Genomic DNA, 7,716 nt, shown 5'->3' on the forward strand with positions numbered 1-7,716 from the left:
TGACAAGAAACAAAAATGAAAGGCAAGAGTTATACAGGAATATAAAAGTTGAGTATCTAAAGTCAGCATCGAACCCTTGGAGGTTCTGACTCTGTAATTGATAATGGGTACAGGGAATTGGCAGATAATCTAAAGTGATATTTCACATTGGTCTTCATGAAGGAGGATACCGTTATCATCCCAAAGGTAGCAAATAAGCAAGTTAACCATGGGGAGAAAAACGTCATAACAGTCTTTGTCACAAGTGACAAAATATTGACCAATTAATTGGACTAAAGGCAGACAGGACCTCATGGCCTGGATCAAACATCTTTGAGGTAACTGCCTGCAGAGACATTCAAGGCATCGATTGGAATATTCCAGAATCAGGGGAAACAGGGAGCATCCAGTAGATTGATCAACTGTCCAAGAAGGGAAGGGAGACAGAAATCAGGAAACTATAGACTAGTAAGTTTAATATCTGTTTTGGTAACATAGCAGAGTCGAATATTAAAGTATGAAAGAGCAGGACATTTAGAAAAGCTTATCATTAAACATGGTAGACTTGGTTTTGTGAAAGAGAAACTGTGAGAAACAAAAGCTCACTCACTTTAATAATTTCAGTCCGAGACAAATATCTGAATCCGCCATTTATTTATACACCTATAGGTGGGTGCCCTGTCTCATTACCAGGTAAGGTAATGACAAAATGCACACCAAATCCAACAAACTCTCGAAATTTATACAGTTTGAATCCCCATATTTTTCCTTATTCCATTGTCTGTTCCCTGCTTCGCTTACGTCACTCATTTCCTTAAGACTTATCCCACAACTTCTGTTTATCCTGTCTTGTCCGTGACAAACTCTTATCTCTGACTCCCATAAGGGTGTTTGACGTCAGTCTATTGTAGATTATTGATTAAGCATATCTTTTCTTCTATCAGCATCTATTTCCATCCAGAGGCCACTTTGACCTCTTTGATTAGGGTTTGTTCCTGTGTCCCCGTGTAAGGGGGAAACAGATGCTTTCCTGTTTGCCCATATATCCACCATTGTTCTGTATTCATGTCTCATGCTTTCTTTTTGCTGAATATGTATTTTCTCATTCCTATTCTGTATCAGAATTTATACTTGCAGAAATAACATTAATTCATTTATATCCCACAATTTCCCCTTTTTCTTTTCATTACTATCTGTTATCTTCTGCATTTTTGTCTCTTTTTTTTTAAACATTGTTCCCAAAATTCGCAAGCATCATTTCAGAGATTTCATCCATCTTAGTCTCACTCATCTCCTTATTATTTAGTTGATAAAGTTCCTCTGTCAAATGTCCCCTCAGGGGCATTCGTTTCATCAAGGCTGTTTTAATCAGCCTCTGGGTGAGCCCTCGTATACAGGGTATGACACAACAGCCAATGGCCACCAATACCCCGACTACTACTATCAGGGAAGTAAGGATAAAAACCACCACCCCCTTTCTCTGCTAAAATCATATCAAGGGCTATTCTGTTTTCCCATGCCATCCTACTTGTCACATCAAGCTGTTCTGATATTCCTTTAACCGCCTCTCTTGTATAATTTTATAAATCGCTGTTGATTATAAAAAATGTAATTTATCCAGTCTACATTTTTATTAATTGTTGCCCACCAAAAGAGAGCTGACTCAAAGCCTGCTGCAATCTGGTTACGAGCTTTGAATTCAGGCACTCCCCTAGGGACTCCTACCGAATCAAGATAAATCCTGTCATCAAAAGAATTATCTAACAGTAATCTCTTACCCCTTCCCTTTTTCCCTACTATCTTTTCCTTCTCAAATGCCAGGGTAAATGGAATTGCCAATTGTACAATTGCGCATATCCCTCTCCAATCCGGAGGTAGGGTGGGTCTCAATATTTTTCCTCCACAGTACCACCACAGATCCGCTCGGGGAACCTTTAATGCTGAGTAGTTCCCTCCCTTCTTCGTTTCGGTAACATTCTTAATCTCTGTACATAATTTCAGCTCCCCCAAATGTCTCGACCGACTCGTACCTCGCCTGTGCACACATGACGTGTGATTTCCAACTGCGGCGGAAAATGTGGGGGGAACTTTTGCATCTTTCTCCTCCAAGGGAGGGAACATCAGAGATAGGGAGGTACAATTCCTATCATTCCATGCAGTCTCATCCTGATACAGGGCTATCATACATTTCATGCCCTTCCTGTCTCGCTTCCACCCGAGCGGAAAGGGAACCACCTGGGCCACTGGCCTACCGGAGGCACATGCATAGCAATTGCTTTTGTTCAGACTTTTTACAGTATACTTTACTCATTCAACCCAGGCATTTGTATCCCCGTACCCAGTCTCTATCTCGATGGTCTGTTTCAAATCCTTTACCTCTATAATTTTTACTACTGTAGGATCATTGGGAGGAGTGAAAGGTTGTATCTCATTACCCAGTAATTCTACCCATTTTTCCCTGTTCTATGCTAATTCGAAAACAACAGCCCACAAACTCCTTCCTATTTGCTTTCATTTCAATCCCAAATGTTTCATTTAATTGTACCTCATAAGTGCCACCTCCCAAAACTGCTTCGTGCCATGTGGTTTTTCTTATCATTAAATATATGGGGTTACACTTTTTATTGGGACAATCGCGTGCTGGTCGGAAGGGGGCCCGGTGTATTGTGACAAGACCATTATACCAGGTACCATCCCCGAGGCCATCTCCATAGGACTTAAGATGTATCTCTGAGTTGCGGTATTGTCTCTGATTAGCTACATTCCCACAATTTACTAAGCTACATATATCAGTGTCTATTACTTGTGGATTATCAGACTCAGGAACCATTAATAATACATATGAAAATGATATGTGACAAAATCCTAATACCAAGAGGGCTAGCATCATAACTCTAAGTATTCCCAGTATTCTGATCATTATGCTAAAACACAAAAAGGCTTAATATACAATCTTACAGAAATAATCCCGCGCCCGCATCGCCACTGTATAGTCAATTACTCAAAGTCTCTTTAGTCTGAGTTTCAGCGGGTCTTGTGTTGATTCGGCTGTCCAGACTTCTTCCTCAACTGGAGGGTCCACTGGCCCTTTGATCCGAATGTAGTGAGTCCAGCCTTTCTCCACCGTCCTTACTGCCGTTTCGGTAGTCAAAAGAGCCTGGTACGGCCCTTCCCAGTCTGGCTGCAGCTTAGTCTCTGTCCATGATTTTATTAAGACCCAATCTCCTGGCCGGATGGGATGAACAGCAAATTCAAGGGGCGGAGTCTGTGCCAATAGACCCTGTTTTCTGAGGAAAGATAAAGAGGAGGACAAGCCCAGTATATACTTCTTTAAAAACAAATCTTTAGTTTCGGGAATTGGCAATTCTCCCTGTGTTCCCAGATAAGGTAATTCAAATAAGATTTCATAGGGGGATAGTCCCAAATCTTTCCTCCGCCAAGGGACAAGCCCAAAAGGCATCCTTTAAATCTATCACACTAAACCATTTGTGATCATGAGGGATCTTACTTAATAATGTGTAGGGGTTTGGCACCACTGGGTGCCTGATCTGTACTATTCGATTTAATGTTCTCAAATCCTGCACCAATCGATAAGTTCCATCAGATTTCCGCACTGGTAGAATTGGGGTATTATAAGGAGACATACATGGCTCCAACAAACCATCTCTAATCAGTCCCTCAATTACTGGCTGCAGTCCTCGTTTACCTTCTATGGAAATAGGATATTGTTGTTCACAGACAACGTCCCCTTTCCGTTTTAAATTTATTGTAAGGGGAGGGATCTGTAGTTTTCCACGATTCCCTTCTCTAGCCCATACAATAGGGTCTATCTCTCTCTCTGCATCCTCTGTCAATATTGCCAGTTGTACAACTAATTCTTCTTCCTGAATTCCAATCTCCAGTCCTAAAAGGATAATTAAATCTCTCCCCAGTAAGTTACTTCCTATATCAGGAATATACAGCAGTTCCCCTGTGATCCTATCCTTAGGACCTTCTATCATCATAGGTTCAAATACTGGAACAGTAAATCCTTCCCCTTTCACCCCCGAAACAGTAATTGACCGTGTAAACATTTCTACTTTCTTTGGTTTAAAATTCGGCGATGACCGTGCTGCCCCGTATCTACTAGGGAGATTATCTCCTCCCTACACGGTCCCACCTTCAAGTTTATCAAGGGTTCCTGGTGGGCCCCTGAGGGCAGGAACCCCTGACACCCCTATTCTTCATCATAATTCATAAGCGGAATTGCCTTTTCTTCCCTTTGTAGATCAGGACACTCCCGCTTAAAATGCCCTATCTTTCCACAATAATAGCATCCTGCCTGTAGCGACTTCCATCTCTTCCCCTGTCGCTCAAACCCTCTATCAAATGTTCCCCCTTGTCCTCTCCCTCTTTACAAACACTTTCTGTGCCTCTCTCAACAATTCATCTAATGGTTTTTCACTCCATCCTTCCATCTTCTGTATCTTTCTCTGTATGTCTGGCCATGCTCTTGTCACAAAATGTACTTTCAAAAGACCCTGTGCCACTGGGTCCTCAGGGTTCATTCCAGAGTATTTCCGCATTGAGTCCCTTAATCTTTGCAAGAAAGCTGAGGGAGTCTCATCTTTCTCCTGTCTAATTTCAAAGGCTTTAATCAAATTCTGTGACTTCGGAACTGCCTCCCTTATTCCTTTTAGAATCAGGTCTTTCAATTCCCTCATTTCTTCTCTATGCTCCGGGTTTTGGTTTTCCCACTGGGGGTCTCTGAGGGGAAACTTCATCTCTCCCTGTCCAGCATCCCCATCTCCAATCAGGTGTTCCCTGTCCCATATTTTAATGGCAGTTCCTCGTACAAGTCCCCTTTCCTCCCCAGTAAATAATATATTCAAAATAGACATTAATTCAGCCCAGGTATACAGACTGGGCCCCAAAAATTGAACAATTTGTTCAGACAACCCCACCGGATCCTCAACCAGGACCTCCATTTCCTTTTTAAATGTTCTGACCTCCCCACTGGTGAGGGGGGCACTTACAAACCCAATCTCTTTGTCCCCTATGGGTACCTCCCAAAGGGGATAAGTCGTTACGTTTTTCCCCTTTTTCTTTTTTTTAAAGAAATATTGCAATATTTCTAGCTCCCCATAACTTCAAACACCAATTCATCAATTCATGCTTGACTAACCTTCAAAGCCTGTTCCTAACTTATAAATATATTTATATATATTTACGTTCATTTCTTCAGTATTTAATAGTCAAAATGCAAAATGCATACAGTTCCCAATTTTGCAATTTACTGTAATTACCCAGTTTTAGTCCTGTAATTTAGATCCAGAATTAGTTTCCTTAAATAGTCCTGACCAATCATTGCTCAATTACAATACTATAAGTCGTAAAATAATCAGAACTTGCCTTAAAAGAATTTGTCTACTCAAGTTTTTTTTAAAAAAAAACTTCTAATGCATGAACAATGGCTGAATCCAAGGTCACAGATATTAACCATAGAATTTTGCTTTTACTACAATCTAATGTTGAACTGAAACTTCAACTGTCCTCTATAAATCGCTTTTATGTAAAGATAAAAGAGATTAGTTAGAAACTGATAGTAAGGCAGTCATGATCTGTAAAAAGAACAGGAGTTATCATTCCTTTTTTTTTTCTTCATAATCACAATAGAATCCTTAACCTTAAAAGAAATCATGTTAAATTTCCATAACAAAAATCAGATTCAAAACAGTCCTGGAACTCAAGCACCAGGGAATAAAACGCAAACATTCAATCACCAACAAACAAATGTGCATTCAAACCAAATCACAAAGGGTTAAACTTCCTACCAGCTGTACAGCTCTTTTCATTCTCTCTCTCGCACATTGACATATAAACTCAGATATTCACAAACCCAGTCTTCGTCCGATCTGTACTTTGGCCAGAAGACAGCGGGACGAAGAATGGAGTCCTTAGTCCATACAAAGCAACAATATTTAATCATCTTTCTCCCTTGCACAAGTATTATTTTGCCAATTTCCACAACATCCTGCCCAAAGGACTTTCTGGAGGAATGTTGTAAGGGACCCCGCCTCCATTTCCATTGTCTTTTCCTTACTCTGTTTCCCCGGAGGCTTTTTTCTTACCCAAAGCGCAAGCCATATTGAGTTCCTTCGTTAGTCCCTTATTAACTACTAAAACTCAATCCCGACCACCAAGGCAATACTTAAAAGTCAATTTTCTTACCTTGGTCTGTGCACAGAGTTGCCTGGCCCCTTTTGTCACTGTATTTTCTATCGAGCTCCTATCACTGTCTGATTCAGATGTCTCTCTTATAGGATTCACATCAGTCACCCAAGGGAGCAGACCAAACCGGGACACGAGACCGCTCCTCAATGGGGAACGGGACGCGTCTTCCCAGTGTCCAAGGCCAGCCACTCCCCCCGGTGATGGAAGAAAATCCCGGACACGAGCCCCCAATTGTGAGAAACAAAAGCTCACTCACTTTAATAATTTCAGTCCGAGACAAATATCTGAATCCGCCATTTATTTATACACCTATAGGTGGGTGCCCTGTCTCATTACCAGGTAAGGTAATGACAAAATGCACACCAAATCCAACAAACTCTCGAAATTTATACAGTTTGAATCCCCATATTTTTCCTTATTCCATTGTCTGTTCCCTGCTTCGCTTACGTCACTCATTTCCTTAAGACTTATCCCACAACTTCTGTTTATCCTGTCTTGTCCGTGACAAACTCTTATCTCTGACTCCCATAAGGGTGTTTGACGTCAGTCTATTGTAGATTATTGATTAAGCATATCTTTTCTTCTGTCAGCATCTATTTCCATCCAGAGGCCACTTTGACCTCTTTGATTAGGGTTTGTTCCTGTGTCCCCGTGTAAGGGGGAAACAGATGCTTTCCTGTTTGCCCATATATCCACCATTGTTCTGTATTCATGTCTCATGCTTTCTTTTTGCTGAATATGTATTTTCTCATTCCTATTCTGTATCAGAATTTATACTTGCAGAAATAACATTAATTCATTTATATCCCACAGAAACTATATTTGACAAATTTGCGACAGTTCATTGAGGAGATAACAAGCAGGGCTGATAAAGGGCAATCCAATGATGTTCTGTATTTGGATTTTAAAAAGGCAAATGATAAGGTGCTACACAAACGTTAATTGCACAATATAGGAGCTCACTGTATCGGGGTAATGTATTTGCATAGACTGAGGATTGGTTAACCACACTGGCTGTTGCTGAGACCTCATTTGGAGTACTATATATAATAATGCTCCTATATTTAATAAAGGGTAAACCAGCATTGGAGTCCATTCAAAAACAGATTCACTTAGGTGCTTCGAGGATGAAAGGATTGACCTATCAAGAATAGATAAACAGTTTAGGTCATTATTCAATAGAATCTCGACAAATAAGGGGTGATCTTATGGAAACAAGAATCTGAGGAGCTTGACAGGGTAGATGTTGACGAGATCTTCGATCACCAGTGAAGTTTCAAACCAGGGAACATTACAGAAGGGAACATTCATTTTTTTTAAAAAAGTAAAGATTTTTTACTCTCAGTGAATGGCTAGAATTTTCTAGCCCAAAGAATTGTGAAAGTTAAATGTGGTAGGGGAATGGGTCTGCTTGGGTTACTCTTCGGAGGGTCAGTGTAGCTTGTTGGGCTGAAGAACCTGTTTCCACACAGTAGAGAATCTATGATTATATCTCAAATTATTTTAAAAGAGTGCAGATAGATT

The 7,716-nt window shown here is 40.6% G+C and overlaps 1 long non-coding RNA gene across 1 annotated transcript; it reads right to left on the reverse strand.

The window, feature by feature from the left end:
• Positions 1-616: 616 nt before the first annotated feature.
• LOC148139652 (uncharacterized) lies at positions 617-6,997 on the reverse strand. Its single transcript, XR_015753565.1, has 2 exons — positions 6,190-6,997; positions 617-3,266 (listed from the first exon to the last, which is right to left on the reverse strand). It is a non-coding gene; the product is annotated as an uncharacterized LOC148139652 (long non-coding RNA).
• Between the last annotated feature and the right edge of the window lie 719 nt (positions 6,998-7,716).

This window comes from Chiloscyllium plagiosum, unplaced genomic scaffold, assembly GCF_037043375.1.
Source record: "Chiloscyllium plagiosum isolate Xiang-an unplaced genomic scaffold, Cpla_swu_hap1 HiC_scaffold_38, whole genome shotgun sequence".
In the NCBI taxonomy this organism is placed as follows: Eukaryota; Metazoa; Chordata; class Chondrichthyes; order Orectolobiformes; family Hemiscylliidae; genus Chiloscyllium; species Chiloscyllium plagiosum.